General features: G+C 36.9%; 1 long non-coding RNA gene across 1 annotated transcript; it reads left to right on the top strand.

Moving 5' to 3' along the window:
* The first annotated feature begins 2,296 nt into the window (after nucleotides 1–2,296).
* Nucleotides 2,297–18,447, top strand: LOC119698190. The gene is made up of 4 exons (XR_005256086.1): nucleotides 2,297–2,323; nucleotides 7,962–8,080; nucleotides 14,877–15,018; nucleotides 15,776–18,447. It is a non-coding gene; the product is annotated as an uncharacterized LOC119698190 (long non-coding RNA).
* The last annotated feature ends 2,358 nt before the right edge of the window (nucleotides 18,448–20,805 follow it).

Here is a 20,805-nt window from a genome sequence, read left to right as displayed (position 1 = left end):
CTAAATATGAGCTTAACAGATCAATCAAATCATATCCTCTCCACAGGGAGTAAGATTAAGGACATGGCTCACAGTGACCACCTTTAAATGCAGTAAACTGATCCTTACAAGCTGTCTCTCCAACCTTCCTTTTCCTTTCCTTTTCCTTTCCTCTTCCTCTTTCCACATCCCCCTTCTCCTCCTGTTCCATAAAGTACCTTTTTTACAACAGGCTCAGTAAAATTGTTTTAAGGATACCTCCCATGCTCCCCCATGCAGAAGGGAGACTTCTCTCACCAGAGAAGTCAAATTAAGAGATCAAGAAACTCTCAGAGAAAATGACTTCCAGCAAATTCAAGTACTCCTAGTTGGAATGTACTGCCAATAGCACCCTGCTTGCTAAAACAAGTGGCTCTGTGTAAGCAGCTCTCTGGGAGCAGGTCTGCTGATTGCTGTATTATGACACAGAGAGGGAAGGGGAAGATGCTTGCTTAGATAACTGATCCGAGAGCCCACTATAGTCAGTGCAATCACTTACTTGGAGGTCGGCAGAATTTAAAAGGAGCCAAGTTTCTAAAGTACATAGGTATTCCTAGGTGTAATTAGTATTTCCTCAGTGGTTATGCATTTGTCTTGAGTGCCCTCTTCAAAGATTATAAAAGAAAGTCAAGAACATCTTCAAAAAATATCCTTTCCAATTGTGTGATTCTCAAATCACTCTCTCTACCATGCAAACGTATCAAGAGCTGTCTTGACAGATCTTGACAGACCACTTCTAGCAAGAAGGTAGCCACAAGTGCTTTGATTAAAACAGATTCACAAAACTTCAGTCATCATAGATCTATTGGATTTTCAACTTCTTTTGAATTTACCATTGGAATTAACACGTATTATTAGGCTCCATAATCTACAATCCTCTGCTGGACTGCTGGCATTTTTTACACTGAGCAACACCTGCAAACCCCGTGAGCCCTTCTACGCAAGGAGAAGCTTAATAAAAAGAACCCCAAAACCAAAAACCAGCAATGACCATTGTCTCAGCTGAGGTATTACTTAAGTTTAACAAATGGAGACAAAACTTCAAGAAGAATGAGTGTTCTGAGCACAACTACTCCTGCTTTTGCAGCTTCTGTGATGAATTACCTTCCTGGTGCTTCAGTTTGCTGAAGTGCACCTAAACCACATGATCATTGTATTTGAATTTCAGATAAGAAATTTGTCTTTTCGACTCTGAGGGGAATACTTTGACTTTTATTAAGCAGCACAAAGGATCGGCATCAGCATAATAGTAATACAATTATTATATCCCAACAAATAAAACAGGGTGAGCAAAATAATTATCAAGATGAGGTCAAGCTGAAAGTGGTGTGTTACCGCAGAAACTGGAAGCTGCAGAGAAAAATTAGGTATGAGTCCTTAAAGAGTGTAACCCTTTACAACTTGGGAAGATGATGTGATGTGGAAGAACATCATCAAAATACCACCTTTGGTCCAATTTTGCTTTCAGCTGGGTAGGTGAAAGGCAGCTAAACCAGTGGTGCCAGAAGGCAGCACTGATATGAAGAAGAAAGAAGTCCAGTGTCTTCTGCAAACTGCTACTGAAACCACTGAACACGTGAGCAGCAGTCACACACTTGCTCACAAGGCATCAGTTGGTGAACTGGCACCACAAGCAAACACTGGAGTTAGACATGCGTTCAGCAATGTTTACACACACAAATGTTTTGCTTGAATAAAACAGAAAATTCATAATTAAGAACAAAAAAAAACAACAAATAAAAGAAAAATATGAGCTAATAAAAAATTTTATTGAGGAGGATATTTCTACTGGTTTTGTTACAGTGCTCCAGACACTTCACTGGAGATTTTGTGAAATAAAAAATATGCATACCTTGGCATAACTCTGCTAGGGCACACTGAAAAATGAAAAGACAATTCCTTTCATAAATACACTGACAGGAAAAGGGAGTTCTCACAGTTATAAAAGTGAATCATTCTGGAGCTGTCCCCCAGAAATTTATTTTGCTGGTAAATAACCTGAAAAGACTGATCTGGAAGACAGCTCCATTAATTTTCAGACATCACATTACAGGAGGCAAGCACAGGGAGTAGGTACGTAGTCTGGAATCCATCCATGTAACACGCTCTAATTATAACTTGTGTGTCATCTTTCCAATAGACTGAGTGTTTACAAGAAACTGTCACTGACTTTTGATATATGGGAGAGCAATTGGGTTGATCAGGGATTTTAACCTATGGGATCTTGAGAGGGTCGTATTTCTATTTATGTTTTTACTTCTCAGTACAGTGGCATACCGTCAGGTGCTGTAGAGCTCCGAGATGGGTGAGTAGTCTAGTTTTCCTTGGTAGTCAGCAGAGAGAGTTGACCTCTGGAGGCCATTTTAGAGCACTTGAATTCATCATTGTTGTTTACTTATGGAGCTTAGATTCCTGAGAGAAGGCACATAAATCACATAAATCAGGTCATTTCCGAGCATTAAAAAATGCCTCACCATTAACATTTCAATAGTGTATATCGATCTCATAAGTAAGTGCAGAGCTTGATCAGAATTTGCTTCTATTCTTTTTCCACCAAGGTGAGCAAATGAGTAAGAGCTTTAAAGTAGCTTTATCTGGTGGCCTTATTTTTAATGATTGATTCCTATAAAATTATTAGAATGAGCATGAACATAGTCTTGTACAAGTGAATGTACTTTAAGAGAACACCCCCTTTCATACAAATTACTGGAAAGTTCTTTTAAATAAGTGTCTTGAAAGTGTTTGGGTTTTTTCAGCCATTTTACCTGTTAGATTGACTCATATGAGTAATGAGGTGGTATATAAAGAACAGCATCCTTTGCTGCTGATTTGTGCCCTTTGTGCAGATCCAAAGAATGCTCATCATGGGTCAGTATTTCAATTCCTTGAGAAGGAAAGTCAACATGATGTGAGAATTTGAAAGAATCGTATGAAAGAGAACTTTGCAATTAGCAGATTTGGTGCCTGAGCTGATCAAATTTTGATTCTCCAGTCTCATGTTTTTAAAACTAAAGTCATAAAAATACAGAACTTCTTTCTTATTTAATAGGGAAATTACACAGGTGATGTCTAGCCTGGTGAGCAGCTGTCAAGTAAGGTTAAGTACTCAGTGAACTTTTAACTTAGGGATTGAGTTCTAGATAAGAATCTTGGAAATTCAGCCAGACTTCTGTTGTTATTGGTTGCTCAGATTTTTTTAAAGGTTTTTTTTGAACATGAATTTGATTTTATACTGTCTAGAAATTTATTAACATATTTTTGTCATAGTTCCAAATTTGATCTAAAACCTTACTGTTTTCCTGGACTGAAGAATAAGGGCATGCATGGGTGCCCACGCACAAAAATACATAGAAACAGCTCTCCCTCCACCTACAAAATACCAATAATGAAAATAACTGTATCAAACCACAAATGTCAAAGTCTAGGTAGAGAATCACAGAACTGATTTATTACCTTCTATTTAGATTCTTTAGGTGTTCTCCAAGATTAAAAGTATGTTGGGTTGTTTTTAGTCACCATTCTCTTAGGACAATAGACTTATCAAAAGGCAAATAAAATTAGACATTTTCAAGGAAGCAATGTTTCAATAATAATGATGAAATTCCTGCTGCTCCATGACGCTGAGGGGACTGTACCTTATCTTTCTACAGTGATTGCCTGCAATAAACTGACCTAGAAGGTCCTTTCTGGACCTGTATTTCTTTATGTAGCTGACAAAGAAATTAATTTGAATAATTTCCAATTCTATTTGCTATTTCTAAATATCTTTATTTGTGTGTTTCTTGTGAAAGAAAGAGGAAAAATACTGGGCATTTTTTAACAAGCAAACCCACAGCTTCAGCTGATTATTAATTTTTAGAGAACAAAGCTTATTGCGAGCTATTATGAGATTGAAGTAAATAATCTTTCTGTGATTCAACCCCAGCCAGCAACTAAGTACTCCCCCACCCATGATGGGGAGAAGAATTGGGGGAAAAAAACAATCCTCATGGGATGAGATAAGAACAGTTTAATGACTGAAACAAACCCAAATATACTAATAATACTAATTTGAATAATAACAATAATCATATCTTTTTTTTATTTAAAAGGAAAGTGAGAAAATAACAAAACCCAAGAGAAACAAGTGATGCATGATTTAATTTCTCACCACCCACTGACCAACACCTTGCCCATTCCTGAGCAGCTATTAGCAGGACCTGATCAGCTTCCCCCAGTTTATTGACTGAAAATAACATTCTGTGGTTCTTTGCCCAGTTTGGATCAGCTGTCCTGGCCATGCTCCCCCTGCTTCTTGTGCACCTGCTCACTGGCAGAGCATGGGACACTGAAAAGTCCTTGACTCAGGGTAAACACCACATAGCAACAACCAAAACATGAGTGTGTTATCAACATTATTATTACACTAGACCCAGGACACAGCACTGTACCACTGACTAAGAAGAAAATGAACCCTATCCCAGACAACACCAGCGTCTGTGTTTATTAATATATTATATTTTAGGTGATTAATAGAGTTCAGTGTAAAATGCTCAGACTTGTAACATCTTTTGAGTAAAAGGGAGTCTAGCAAAGCAAGAAGTTAAACACCATTTTTTCCCATTGAGCTGTATTTCTTTAGCACAAGCTCTTAAGCAAATTTTGGGGATGATTAATCAAAGGAGTCAGTTAAGACCTGTTCAAATCTGTTGTTCTTATGAATTCCTTTCTAAACACCACTTCAAATCTCTAAGATAGCTATTATGCAACCCCATTTATTTTGAAAGACTAGAATGAGCTGAGGTGGCTACCCATAATTTTTCACGTCAAATAATAGTGTGGTCAACTGAATAACGAAGTTACAAATTCTTTGTGCAAATACTTCTTTATTTTTCAAATGTTTTTTCCTTATTTGTCATTAATCTCAGTAAAGGAGGTACTAGGGCAGATCCACTGCCAAATGTAACACTCATTACCCCATGCAAACCAGTGAGAAGGGATACTCAGGCCACTGAAATGTCAGCTGTAAACAGCTACTGCTTGAGTGACTGACTTGTTCACACCTAGCACAGCAACAAAACCTCTTCCATTTATTCTACTTGGTATAAAATGTCCCCACATTTACAGTAAGGGACCTAACTTTGGCCCAAATTAAACAAATTATTTAACCTGTGATTACTGCTCTAAAAAGATGATTTTCCTCCTGCCTTCCGGCAAGAGCTGCATTTTTGCTGTATTATGGGACCAAGTAGCACTGCACGAGAGAAGCTGGTTGGTCAAACCACAGAGTTAATTCTGGGGACCCAAACTCCATAATAAACATACTTCCAGCAGTTTTACCCTAACCCCACTCAGTCTGGTTGAGGCACTGGACATCCACCTGCTGCTGCAGCACACGATGTGTACTCTGAGGTATGTCGTATCCCCAGCTCAGCTTCGGCTGTAAGGCAGCCTCCAGGTGAGCCTGAGTGGGAAGAATTACAGGAACCAGTGTCAGCTGGGGATTTGTTTCAGAAACACACTCCTGAACAAAATTAACATGCTAATGTAGATATAGCCTAAGTGAACCCCTGAGTTGCCTTGCATTCAGCCTTAATTAATGGGTTTTCTATGTCCTTCACTTCTGTCCTTGACAAGAATTTAGTGAAGATTTATTTGGAATAAATCTCCAGAGCCTAATTTATGCAGACTTAAATCTGTGGCTGAACAGCAGCAGTAACTTCAGGGGAAGTGACCTTATGCAAAGCTGTTTGGATACAGTACTTTCCACTAATACAGGGATTGTTCTTTGTCCATAATCCTTTAACCAGTTTCTTATTATATTTAAACTCACTGTTTTGCCCTTCCAGCAGATGAGCTCCTCGTTGTTATTCAAGGGACTATCAGCCTTTAAAATAAATACAAAGCCAGTTTATTTGCAGGGATTTAACAGTTCTGTATGGATCTGAACTTCTAATTCAAGTCAATGATTATTTATTTCTTGGTGTGTGAGAGAAAAATTTGAAATCTGAATCTAGAAAGCAAATTTGAATTCAGATATCTTTGAACAAAATATTGTTCTATAGTATAATCAGCATGAAAAGTAGGGAATATTTGGTGCTTAAAACAACATTTAAAAACAGCATCACCTTCAGTGATCATCTGTCTTTTAATTCATGGTGAAAAATAACAGACCTTCCCCCTTTTCAGTTAAAGATGATTAATCAAGAAAGGTCATTTTCTCCTTCAACTATTTCTGCACTGACCTGAACCTGACAGAGTTCAGTATCATTTAGCTGAGCTTTATCCAAAACCTGAATCTAGTTCTTAAACGAAAATGCACAAACAGGAGACAGCCAAAGCAAGACACATTAATTGTGGGGTATTCTTAGACTCCTAATGTTAAATCTAATAAATTTTATTAATAAAAAAGTTAGTAAGATTATACTCAGCACAGCTTGTGATAAGAATGAGTGTTTCTAACACAAGTTTTAATGACCAGTTTGGCATGTAGTTCAGCAGGCTGGCACTACTCTGAAAGAAGAATCTGACTCAAAACTATAGGAGATACTGTCAACTTTTGCATTAGTATGATGGTACTTTCCATGATGCCTTGCATTTCTGTGCATTTTGTGCCCAGTCTTGATGAGATACAAAATATTAAAGGGCTAATCAAGGCCTAGGGATGCTACCCTTGAAACAACAGGTGTCTGCTGGAATAACCCACAGGACAGGGCAGGTCCTGAGGCCCTGGTGTGAACTGCTGCACACACAGCCCACAGGCAAAGCACAGTTTAGATCTTTTTGAACCAGCACCACAACTCAGCCAGTCACTGATGTGGAAGCAGGTGGACTCTTCAGATGGGAAGGATCTTGTCCTGAAAGCAGAGGGATTTGATCCTGAAGATCAAATTAATGTGAAGAATCCAAAGAGGGGGATGTCACTGAGAGTGCTCAATGCCTCTAAACTCAGCTTCTCATGTATCTGGTGTTGCAGCTCACGGCCTCATTTCATCTGCTGCTGTCACAGATCTTACTCCTGCCTCTCCACACACCCCTGCATTACACCAAGTCATTAAAACCAGTGAAGTGCTTAATATCATTATAGGTTAAATAACATTAAGCATTTTCCTTCATCTTTTTAGAGTTCTTGATGCTTTTTCATAAGATTTAATATTGCCTTTGAAATCATAACAGATGATGCTTCTTTTCCAATATAAACATAATCTCCTTTGAGTAATAAGTGATTGGAAAAACTTTATCCCAGAAAAGCAGCATATCAATTTTATTTATACCAGTGAAAGAAATCCCTAAAGAAGCAGATATTTACAGAAAAATTACCCTAAACTTAGAATTTTCTCAGGAAACTACATCTTATTACACTATGTTTTTCTTGATAAGCATATCATGATTTTGAGCATGAAGTTGGTTGCCCAAGTATAAAAATCACTTGCAAAAAAAACTATCAGCTTTACCAGTCCTACCAAACTTCATCACTGTCCAGTACCATTTAGGCTTATTTGCAGGATAAGGACCTTTCAAAAAGGTTCAAGATAATTGATAAATTGAAGAACACTTAATTAATGAAGTTTTGTCCAATTTCCTTGAAAATTACTTATGAGATGCTAGTTCTTTCCTTACAAGCCCATTTTTCTATTTTTCTAATTTTCTACTATAGGCCTGAAATATTTTTTTTTCTAATTTTCTATTATTTGTATGATCCTTGAATTAAAACTTAAACCAAGTTTATTTTACTGCCATTTCATGGCAAATCCTTAATTAAAAGGATTTATATTGTACTAAATATGTAATTCAACCCTGAACTTTCCCTAGGCTGAAAGATTTCTGGCAGTGGATGCTCAGCCATCATCACAGAGTTGTCCCCTGGTCTCTCCCACTTCTAATCACATTTCTGTGTTCTGCTTGTTCCTATTTCTTTTTCTTTTTTTCTCTTTTCTTTTCTTTTTTTTTTTCATCTCTGACAGGTCATAATGTTATATGCAATGCAGGGAACTAATGCTCTCTGCTATAAGAATTGACCTCAGCCCAGTCTTCATCGGTGAAGTGGGATGTAATGCTCTTGCTTTTCCAATCATGGAAAGTAGTAAGTGCTCTTTTATAAATCTTCACAAGCAGACAAAAAATCCAGTTCCACTTTAACTGTCATTAGTGATAAAAGTGTACTGATTGAAAGGAATTTTTTTCTCTTTTATGGTAGCAGTAACAACCTATTTATAGTAAATTGTGAGGAAGGGAAGGAAAAAGGGAATTAAGAGCTTTTGATCTTAAGAACTGGTTATCTGGCTTTAGGTCTGGGAATGCTTTAATGCATTCAAGGTTTTGGTGGTACTACCACTTAAGCACATGATTAGCTATTCTGCTAGTCCTAAAAAAAATCACTAAGGTCTCCTATGATGCTCCTACCTGTGGAAGCCAGACAGCTGCTTACAGGTATTTTCCATATGGTTGTCTCAGCAGCAATCAAGTTTTTGCATTTCCTTCAAATATAAATATGAAATCATTATATAGTGTTTGATCATGTCAAAATGCCATGTCCTGTCAAAATGTTAGGAATATTAACATTAATTAAAAGCTGAAGGGTTTTTACTGGTTTAGGACAAATAAAACCCAGAAGAATTTTCTGAACAGCTATTTAGAGGTTGTTGTTTAGGAAGATCAAACAGCTGCATGTCTGAATTGGAGCCCAGGGATTCTATTCTTATCAGTAATTGACTCACTTTCACTTTGTGGGAACAGATAAGGAAACTATTCTTGTTGCTGGGTGGTTTTTTAGAGAAATGATAAGACACAAACATAAGCAAAGGGATACACAGTTCACTTCACCTGTGGCCATCAGGTCCAGACAGGAAAATTATACTGAGACTGGTTTCTCATTAGGTATTCGTACATCTCTGGCCAGTAATGTACCTGAGCAATTGAAAAACTCCCTGGGAATTTACTAATGACAAAGGAGGGGGGAAAATTAAATCTTATTGCTTGCATTAAATATATAGCATTAAAAATGACCATGGAAAGAACTGTGTCTACAGATCCGAGACCCAGTCTTCCATCTGTAAGCTTTTCACAGAGATTGCTGGTTTCTTTTGGGGGGGGGGGTCCAAATATAATTGAAGCTGGAGAATCAATCTATAGAGCTAAAATATAACATGTAACTTTTTTTTTTTTTTTTTCTGTCCAGTTTAAAAATCTAGTCAGGAGCAGCAACCTCAAACAAAGAGAATTTCTACCATTTTCTCCTATTTTTTTAGTGGAAGTGTAGAAACTCCAACCACAGAGAAACATTCATTCCCTTCTGCTCCAGTGACAATCTGCCATCCTTCATGACTGGATCTTGTCACATTGTGAAACAACTCGTGAATCAGAGAGTCTGTACCATAACACAGAGAGTGGGAGGCTTAGCAAACAGAAGCTGGGTTCCTGCCCACAATTTTTGAGGCTTGTTTCAGCATGCTACTCATTATTCAATACCCGCTATCACTCAGAGAAATTGCCAAAATACCCTACCACACAGGTTAGACTGTTTGTAAGGTAAATGTACCTTTACTGTGCATTTCAGAGGATGAGGTGTGAACATTCAATGAGATGTTTGGGATTGAGGACAAAGTATCACAAAAAAGCCAACTTTTACCTCTGAGAGGAAGCAAGTACCATTCTGTTGATAATTATCCCATATAATGTAAGTATTCTGAAGTCCAGCTAACAAGCAGCAATCAAAAGGCCAGCACATCCATTCATTAATCATTGGATCCTTTTGTGGGGTAATTTCCCTGAATTAACTACATCTACAATTAAACAGTACTTTATCTGATGTTAAATCATATTCTATTCAAATTCTTCAATCGTCTTGAATACTGATTTTATTGCATGAGCTTCCATGCAAATAAAAGAATATTTAATACCACATCCACAGTGCAACCATAGATGATTGAAACAAGAAAAACAAAAATGTTCCTGTACAAATTCCACAATTAGTGAAAGTATGGTCAGAAAATTAAAGAATTCTCATATTTCCTCACAAATATTTGAAGTTTAAAAACTTGAATCACTTTATACTGTTTAAAAATACAGAAAGAGCCATATTTTTATGAGTAATAAAAGAAGAGCAATAATTTTACAAAGGGGTGCTAAAACTCATCTTGCTGGAAAGTGAACCCATGCCCCTCCACAGAGGAATCTGGACCTGTCCATGACATTGCTGAACTCTTTAGACCATCACCTTAAGAAATCACCTCCTATAAGGAACATTCATTCCAATTACAATCCCATATTCCATCTATTGCTAGGAGAAAAGGCTAAGATAATACAGTGGTTCACTGCCATTTACATTTAGAAATGTATATCCCATTAAGCACATTCAGTTCCTAACTTTTCAAAACAGACACCCACAAACACTGATGAAAACTTCAGGCTTCAGATTCCAAATGTAGTACAGCTGTTTTATTTAGGTGCTTTCAAAAGCCACATTATTTTTCTCTTTGTTCAGGTAAATATTTCACTATTAGCAGCCACTTAAAACTGGTTACCCAAACTTTATTCTAAATATATGTGACCCCAGCAGTATAAAGCAGCTTCTGCTTCCCATTAAATCAACCAATGAGTAGGCTTCCAGTAATTAACTCCTAGCAACTAGATTTTCAGTAGTTTACAAAGTGCACTGTAAATTAAATAACTTTTTGTTGTTATTATTTGAGCCAAGAATTTCAGGGAATTTTTAATTTTTATTTTACAGTGTGTATTTGCCTTTTTTTGTAATAACATCATGTTGTTCAGCCACACTGCAGCCTAAAATCCACTATGATCCTGAGATCTTTTTCTACACCTCTGCCTCACCTGGTGATCCTCACTGAATGAGAGTAGATCTTATTCTGCCACAAAGGGCATTGGTGTTCAGTTTTTCTCAGATCTTTTTGATTTCTAAGCTTGCGCTTGAATGTGTTGACAACAGCAGTGTCTGCAAATGTACTGAGTGTAGTCTTTATTCCACAATTCAAGTAACTAATGAAATTACTGAGAAAGACATGTCTGAACTAAAACTTTTTGCAGTTATCCCATTCGGTACATGAGTTGGTTTTGACACTGAACCATTGTTAGCCCTGAAAACTATATTCAGAAAGAATATGAATGTTCTAATTCCATTTATACGGCTGTGATACCTCAGCTTTTCCTGTTACCACAGTGATATCAGAGAGTTATTATCAGTCCTGAAAGAAGAAAACACATTTCTGAGTCTTCAAATTTAATGCCTTTACTTTGTTTAGTTTGTTGAATTAAAGACAGCTCTTAGGAGAAGTTAAGGCAATTTAACTTTTTTTTTTTTTTTAAGAAAAAGCACTTCAGCTGCTGTGTACACAAATCCCCACTAACTACTTAATTAAAAAAAATAATCTCTAGATGTGGTTTAAAGAAATAAATGCATCATTTAGTCTTCATTGTCCTCTTGCAAGATTTCAGCCAGGAAATCATTCAGCCACACAGATTTCATTACTGAAATAGATGGAAACATCACCTCGTGTAAAAGCTTCGAGCATAGGGACAAAAAGGCAAGATCAGTTTTTCTTTGTCAGTTTTTTTTTGTCCCCAGCTCCATTTCTGCTTTTGTCCCTTTTCTACATGGTTTGTCCGCGCAGCTTCTGGGCTCCCTCTGGTGGGTACCGGGCACAGGCGCTGCCTCCCGGGCGGCCGCGCAACAAAACCCACGAGGCTGATCTCGTCAGCATCTCATGCTCCAGTAATAATGAAGAAAACATCCATTTATTAAAGTATAAAGCCTCGTGTAGTCTACGTGTGTAATCTAGATCATATTATGCTTCCCGAGCTAAAAAATACTTGAAAAATCTACAATGATTCCTTTCCCCCTCTATTTCTTTCGGGGTTTGAAAAGTGAGAAGTAGAAGATGCAACTAATCAGTAGATTAATATCCCATAATACCCATGCTGATAATCCAAATAAAACACCTAAATACAAAACTTCAGGTAAGCAGCTTTTAATATCTCTATTTACTCAGGCAAGATTCTCAAATAATCTGGATGTGTCATGCTTTCTCTTAGCTGACATTCTTTTCTCCTAACTCAGGTGTGGATGTGCATTTTCTCTTGATCTCCAGGATATTGCAAGCTAGCATGGGAGAATTTCTAGATCAAATCCCAGTAGATACAGCTCTCTTTTGAGCAGATATCCAGCCGGTTATAACATTGCTATAAATTCCTAAAATATTTCCACAATCAGTATAATGAAAAGTCTCCTCTAAAGACTCAAGATAAAGAAGCTGGTTTTTGTTGGTGGTGGTTTTTGGGTTTTTAAAATAATTTTATAAGTAATTCTTTGTATTAAATCAGAATTATTTGAAATTGAAAGAAACACAGGAAGATTTGCAGGAGGCAGCCCCAGATCACAGATCATATGCTCAAAAAGTCAATTTTACCTGGATTGCCTTTGCAGGTGAGCAGAATTAAGACTAATTTTTCATTTTGGCCAAGCTTCTAACAATTATTGCCTTTTCAGAACTTCTTATGGTTTAAATACCTGTATTTCATTTCCAAGAAACAGCTAAGTACAGAGATAATGAGAAACAGATACTGAGTGATAAATACATATTTTTATGATCATGCCTTCAACACTAAGCAGCTACCTGCTCTTCAATGTATCCAGAAAAGAATGGCCTCAGGTAAATTTTGACTGTTGGAGCAAACCTGTGGAACAGCTTTAGGTGGCTCAACACATGACTTCTAATGGTGCACCTCTGTCCAGGGATAAGATCTGCTGGAGGAAGTCTCCCTTCATGAAGTTTATGATCGTCAGTCAAGGTTGTGAGTATGGACACAAAGCTGTGTTTTACCAAGAGGAGCTTACAAATGACATCTGACACAATGGCTATATAGAATGCCTTGAGAGAATTTCAGCTTTAAGTCCTTGGCAATGTGCACTACTTTGCATCAATATAGCCAAACTGCTGAAGAAAATATGTAATTTATTACAAAAATTTTGACATGAAAGCTTTCTATTTTAGTGATGACTATTAAATACAAAAATAAGTGATTTATATAGCTTATAAATGTTATAAATAGCTTAACTCATATGCAAGTGGCCATGAGTTAGTTTGGTATTGGTTGATTCAAATTTGTCTACATTAGGTTTTCTGAAGTGTTTTAAAGAATATTTGCTGGCTTGTCTTCTGTAACCTAATGCAGCAAAAATTTCAAGCATTGAAATTTTCCTTCAGAATTTTTATAAGGAAATGCGTACTACAGGAGCCCAGCATAGAATTGTCCTCAGACAATTTAAACACAAACCCATTCCCTTCAACCATTGCTGTGTAATATTGTCCCTCTCTTTGACACATAGGTTTTCTCATGGTGTTGCAAAGAAATTGTGTAATTGCAAACATCGTGCTCTTAGAAAAGATCACAGTATAAAATACTAGGAAGAAAGGCACCAAGCTCATGAAACAAAATCCCTGAAGTACTTCAATTTCATTAAATTCAATTTGGGTAAGCTCTGCTGAGAATTTAACAACACTACTTTGGGTTCTCTGCATCTCAGAAGAAATGTTTTATCTATTGATTATTTTTCCTACTTGGAAAAAATCTGAGGAGCTAATTCCATCTCCAGGAAACAACTGATAGATACAACTGATGGACAGTGTTCTTGACATTATATTTTTGGGTAAGAATAGCAAAAGATCATATTAATGAATAAAGTCATCCTTTCACAACTGAAACAGTTTACTGAAAATACTCAGATAGATAAAATGAGCTATTGATTCGCTCCAGATGTCTCTTTTGAATATTTTTCTTTTAAAAGTCTTTAATAGAACTGTACAAAAAATTAATCTGAGAAATATGACTAAAGTAATTGAAAAGTGGTTTTACTCCTTAGTTTCTGTGGTCATACTTTTTTCCTTCAGTGTTTCAGTTTTTCCTTAAAAATTTAAATCAAACACAGGCCTAAAAAGCTTGCATTTTAACTTATGTTACCATATTAAATTCTTAAACGACTATGTGAATATAGGCTGAGGATTTCTTTAGTAAATAACTTTTTATAAAATGTCAAAACCCAGTAGAAAATTGGTACAAACTGACAAGGTTCCAGCTGAGCCAAATTTCATCAGTGATAGATTTCAAACTCAGTGAACCTCAGAGTTCACTCTAACCTTATTTTTTTTAATGGAAACAGATTCACAAAGTTGTGCCAATTCTATAATCTGCTAAATTTATGCTGTGATTGATTTATTTGTGGAAAATTACTCAAGGCATATCAGTGGAAGACAAACACAATTAGAACTCAAAAAATTTACTTTTTATTAAAAAGTAGAAGTTTCAAAAGGTGGTTTCTGAAGTTATTTTAAAAGGGGAAAAAAGAAAAGGTATAGCAAGAATCTAATCGAGATAAAATGAGTTAGCGTGTTTTCTTTTCCACATCAAATCCAAACTAAAACTAAAAATCAATTTCTTAAAAATATCAAAGTCAGGAATAATTTCTCTTCTGACACTCAGTTTGTCACTGTATTAAATATGAAACCACCCTATTTGCATGTTGATTTACACAGGTTACACCAGGCTTCCTTGGGGTGAAACACCTCAAAAATAATGTCATGAGGGCATTTGATGACCAAAAGCAAGCACAATTTCTCAGGCTGAGCGGTTGACACAAAGGACTGGGCTGCATGCGGGACTGACAGGAAAAGTTGGATATGCAAGGGCACAAAGTATGGATGCTCTGCCATCAAGTCTACTTGCAACGCTTCTTCAGGGTAGTTTATGCAATCCTCTGGATTCACTAAAAGTGATCATTGTACACCAAGGCTGTTTTCCTTCCAGGAGGAAAAGCCAAGGAATCTTTGTATGTTGGATCAAAGTTTTACCTGACATTCCTCCACCAGGTGGGCACGTGTGAATCTGAACTGTCTCCAGCAAGGGCTGCTTGTCTTCAGATATTGAAAAGTCTGCAAAAGCAGAAAGAATACACCATTTTTCATATTCATAGATAAGAGACAAATTTACTGAAATTCATGAACGAGGAATGTAAGTAAACAATAACAGAGATTTCTGGTTGCAAATGATAGATGAGCACTAGAAGTGCCTACAAAGGTGGGTGCTGGAATCCTGGATGCTGAGAATTTTAAACTTTATGTACTTAAAGGCACAGACCCACAAGAGAGCACTGCATTTGACCTGAGGCCATAGAACAGGCTTCCAAAATTAATTAACAGCACTGGGATTATGGGTGTGTAGTTGGTTAGAAGTGTGTAATATCACAGGGTGGAAAACTTAAAGGTTGGGGTTTTAGAATATAGAAATAAATACGAAGATGGAGGTTTTAGGGCAGAGGCAGGTTGTTCTTCTTTACCTTCTTCTTCACCTTCTTCATCCTTCTTCTTCATGGGTCTGGGTGATGTTTTGTAATTGGACAGAAAAGTCTGCATTGCGGGCTTCCAGGGATCAGTTATTGGGTTAAAAGGGAAAATGATCTAGGTGTCCTTTCTTAATTGGATAGTTTAGTCTTAAAAGACCTTGTAACAAGAGATAGTTAGCCATTTTGTGCCTTGCTAATGAAAGGCTGCAGAACTCATGGTTGTGAGACTGTTTTACTGATGAGAAATAATAAACACCTGAGTCTGAACATGAACTGCCATCTCAAGTGCCTTCAATCCTGACCTTGAGAAACCAATAGGTGGGGGGGGTTCCATCAGTGCTGTTATTGTATGATAAATAGGTATTTATGAAGATTGGTTACACATAATTAATTGTTCTTCTTTCTGATTTCTGTTTGCCTTTGGAGATGGGAGGCAGATGGATTAGGAACTCCTCCAGCAGAATCCTCTTCCATGGAGCTCTGCACATGCCCAGTGAGTCTTGAGAGATGAGGGATGGGAAGGCAACGGCATCTGTAATTTCAGAGAACTTCAAATAAACCCTGAGTAATAACATCTCCCGTGAAATGTCAGAAAAATGAAAAGTAGGATCATGTTAATGATCTGGACTCTGAATGAAGCCCTCTCCCAGAGCAAATTAAAACACTGCACAACTGAGCCTGAATCCATAAGCCCTAACCCAGGCAGTTACTAAAACCAATAAAGAAGAAAATTCTGGCTCAAACCAAGCGCAAGCTACCTCCACCCACTACAATAAAGTGTTTCAGTAATTACCTGAAAGTAAAACTGGTCTCTGTTCTGTCAGAAAAAAAATCACAAGAGCTCGGGGAAGGATTCACTGAAGCCCAGAGAGCTGGCAGCTGAAACTGGCTTCTGCAAGACCTGAAGCTGAGACCTATGGCAACTATGGAATGAATTTGCTATGCTGAATTTGTTGTTTTGATCTCTATATGTTAATTCCCTCTCCTTGAATTCTGATGCAGTCAAAGTCCTAACAGCAGTAAAGTGATGTGCAGCATACAAAACTTTAAAGAAAATAATCTTTTTATCAGCCCCAGAACATTGTAACTGGAAATAATTTTGTCAGGCTATTTGTCTAGAAGATAGAAGATATATTTTGTAAAGCAGACAGGATCTGATAGTAATTCTAATAGTAGTTCTAATGAAATCTATTAAATCTGCATTAGGGTTTTTGTTTCCTGACTCACAATTGGTATGATGACAGTCTGACATACAAAATTAAAAGAAATGGTGAAGTAGCAGTTTTTGTCGACAAAAATCCTGGTTTTCTTCACCACATCTTTGCAAGGCCTTTGCACAGCTATAGAGGTATATTTTACCATTTTCCTACACACTAAATCTCTGCTTACATAGGTATCCATATTAAAAAAGTCAATATTCCAAGAAAAATCAAAATTATAATTTACACTTTTTTTTTTTGGACATATTGCCTCCAGGAAAATGCCAACCCACTCACATTTTTTTCCTTCATAGCTGTACTTGGAGCCATCTCCATGCTCCTTGGCAAGGTGTATAAATGGGATTTTGTTTCTCTTGAATGAGGAAGACTGGTGTCAAGCCAAGTGCAGGGTGCTGCTGACACACAAGCCCTTTCTTGTGGAAAGAGTGCTGTTGAGAGCCTGAAGGAGCCAAGGTTGCTGCTACTGCTGCTGCCAGGATGGAGGAGAGTGTAGAGGCAGCAGTAACTGCTGGGAAAGGTGTCCATTGTGTCTATCCACTGTGCACTGCCCACCCGTTTTCTCCCTTTGCCCAAAGAAATGCCCTGGTGACCAAGGTCTCCAGGGCTGGACAGCAAAGTCCTGGCCTTTTCCCTTCCATCAGATGTTCACTGCCTCTGCCTGTGCCTGGTGCTGACCCCAGACCAAGCAACCTGCAAACTCCTGGCTGCTTTGCCAGCAGCACACACCTGCTTCGGCTGGAATAATGCTTTCCAAGTTACTTCTTTCTACTACTACCTCTTTCAGCCTTAATAATTTTGATGTTTGCCAACATCATGGTTAAGGTAGCTTCTTGAGCCCATATTTCTGCTTCTCCTACATAGAAACATGATGCTCATTTTACAGAACTTAAGCCTTTCATAAGCCCTACGACCTCACTACAGTCAGTTGTACATTTTACGAAGCAGTTTGAAGGAGGAATAATTGTCCATTTGAAAGATTTCTGCAGCTGCTGTGCCCATGACCTGGATACCTGCTGCATTCTCCTGAGTTTAGTAAGACCTGATCTATTGTGTTATATTGTATTACAATTGTTCATCAAAATACACTTGATTCTGTTTTAGACAAAACACAGCTGTGTTTTTATGCACAAGCGAGTTGCTTCTGCAGACAACATTAAAAAGCATCCCATGGGGTAATTGTCACAAATCAAGGAAAATGAAACAAGCAACTCTCTTCAACAACTGTAAAGCAAGTTCAAGTTGTTAGACCATGGTGTTTAGCTTTTGGCATTTTTTAGAGAGAAAATTTCTGGGCATTGAATAAAGAATGGATACATGTTTTTGTGTACAATTTTTGAGCCTAAAATATATTACTTGAAAGCTCTAAATATGGAATGGGATTTTGGAAACTTAGCTTCAAATTTACTTTTGATTGTCTGCATTTTAATGCCTTTTAAGAACTGATTTTTTAAGAACTGGAATAGAGAATTAGGCAGGAAAAAAAAATCAGCACAGACTCAGGGATGGAATAACAATGGCTCTCATATATATATGGGCAGCTGTTTACTTCTTTTTAAATGTCAGCAAGAAGCAATAAACTTCAATTTATTCGTGACACTTCTCTGCTATGGAAATCTGAATGCAGTGGCAGCTGTGACCTGAGGGTTACATTATTCCCAAGAATATAGAGAGAAGAGCAATTAATGCTTATAGATGCTTGACTTTTATATACTACTAACTTTATAGAAGGCGAATCAAAGGTTGCTTATGAATCATGGACTTTTTTATTTGGCTTTTGAATTTTACCTGACATTCACATCCGCCTCTAAAATGTAAATTTCTACTCCAGGAACTTGTCACAAAGAAAAATTATGGGGTATGATTGATGTGACTGTTGCGTCTGATCTTGTTTCACAAATAAATTTAAAGAGTCAGTCTTCAAAACAGACCTGTTTTCAGTCTGGTGTTTTATAAACAAAACATGACCAAATCTGGAAAATCTTTTTTGCAGCAAAGAAAAATGGCCAATCAGCTAAGGACTGAGCTATCAAAAGGTTTCTAAAGCTGAGGGTTACTCATATGCTTTAGTATAAATACACTTTAAATGGTTTCTCTTTATTGACACTGGGGTGCAGTTGAGAGCCCTGAAACTCGACTCCAGCTTCAACTTCACTATGGAAAAAAGCCTGAAAACACTCCCAAAGGCCCCAAAAGTATTTGTACAGGATTTTACTAAAACTCTTCTCTGAAGAAGTTGTGTATCTTATTATTTTATTCTTGTGGAACCATAAAATGCATACAGACATCTCTGTACGTATTTGTATAATCAGATGCTGATTTTTGTGCCTCAGTTATTCAATGTAATCAAAAGGGGGACAGGAGCTAAAAACTGCATTATTTATTGTTTCTGAGGTGCTAATTAAATGTTCATTTTAAATATAAATGCATTTTACTGACATTACATTGACTATATGTTTATTATGCCTATATACATGCATTAAATAGGAACAAAGAGCTTAGTAGTAATTAAGATTTTAAATCAATGCACTGGAATCCTCATTCCTGATATAAAATTTTACCTGTGTAAGTCAAAAATTTTTTTATTGGAACAACATAAAAATAACATAACGATCCATTGGAGAGAGCAAAAAGAAGGACATCCTTGTATGTATTTACAGTAATCTCTTCTGGATTAATCCACTGAGGAGTAAATATGAAGGCCTAGACTTAGCAGGGTACGTAGGTTCCCATCCCTTTTAGATATTTCTACTATTTTCTCCATTGATTTCTACGGAAAATTTTGGAGCCAAACAAATTTTTGGAGGTGAGTTGTCTGATAAAGAGGACTGTGGGTTCTAGTCAAGGACAAAAGAACACTGCATGCAGTTTCTTGCTCTTTCTGAAGTTCCTAGGCTATTTTAGTTTTAGTAGATCTTTTCATGTCAAAAAGTGTTCAGAAAACAATAAAATAAAACTAGATTCAAGGAAATGTGTGAGGCACAAGATCTCTTTTGCAAATACATGAAATTTATTTTCTTAAAGTGCAATGCAATATTTTTACTGTTTTTTTTCTTGTAGTTTTTCAACTAATTCCAGCATTTAACTATATATTTATTTGTACTGAATTCATAACAGCTTTTCCATTTCAACTTCTTTTGCATGAAAATTTTACTCAGTCTAGATAAGAACAGTGGTTTAACATGTCAATACCTGTTTGGTTATGACAATCTCAACAGCAATCATGAGTGTTTTCAGTGTGGGAGCTTTCATTCACTCATGTAAAAGCGGATACCTGAAGGTCTGACAGAAAAGCTACAGTACAGTTGTATTCTTGGTTTTTTTTTTTTTCCCTAATGCTCAGGACAGTCTTATAGGAACTGTGTAAGGAACTTTACAATCGCTACATAGCAGAAAAGCAAAGCTTGAGCCACAGAACTGCCAATGAAATATCCAAAGGAAACCAATATTAAAGGAAACCAATAGTCAACTCACCCATCCAAATCACTAATGTGATTTTCAGGTTGACTCCCACTAAAATTGATTTCATTTCTATACCCACTTTTCCTGCTTACTTTTCTGTTAAGTCTAATATCCTTTGTTCTAACCTTTCAGGCTATTCTGTACAAAACATTATTTTGTGAGAAAACAGAAATGTGAGTGGTGAGGACCAGCAGCATATCAGATAGAGGATTGCATTAGTTTCATAAAAACCAGGGCTGCACTCCAGACACCCTGAAAAATGAGTGGTGTCTGGCAACATGACATGATTCAAAAGCAAACCATCAGTCATATTCAAAACCTTTCTTGCATCTCTCTCACCACATGAAGGAATTCCTAGGCCAACACAGGCATCAGCAACACTAGGAAAATCTATAAACTTCTGCTCATTTTCACAATATATTCAGAGACTTTCCAAAGAGTGTGTGATATCTGATATATCCTAGAAATGTTTAACAGTGTTCTTTCTCACATCCCTTGCAGAAGTAGAGACTAGTAGATTTGCATGGTAATCAAACATGTCAACAAAACTGTAAAGAATGCACATTAGAAAAAATTCCAAACCCAAGTCTTTGAGGAATCTCTACTAGTTTATTTTTGCTGGATATATTTATAAATACTTAAATGAGTTACAACAGATGTAGAAACCAGCTCAATCCAAATAAAAGTTTCTTAGATCTATATAAACTGAATTGTTCTCTCCCATGATGTGTTCCTTCGGACGTAATCAAGCAGACCATACATTAGGTTAGTTAAAAT

Source organism: Motacilla alba, chromosome 2 (assembly GCF_015832195.1).
Source record: "Motacilla alba alba isolate MOTALB_02 chromosome 2, Motacilla_alba_V1.0_pri, whole genome shotgun sequence".
Taxonomy (NCBI): Eukaryota; Metazoa; Chordata; class Aves; order Passeriformes; family Motacillidae; genus Motacilla; species Motacilla alba.
Note: the sequence above shows the minus strand (reverse complement) of the source record. Positions and strands in the feature narration are given on the sequence as shown.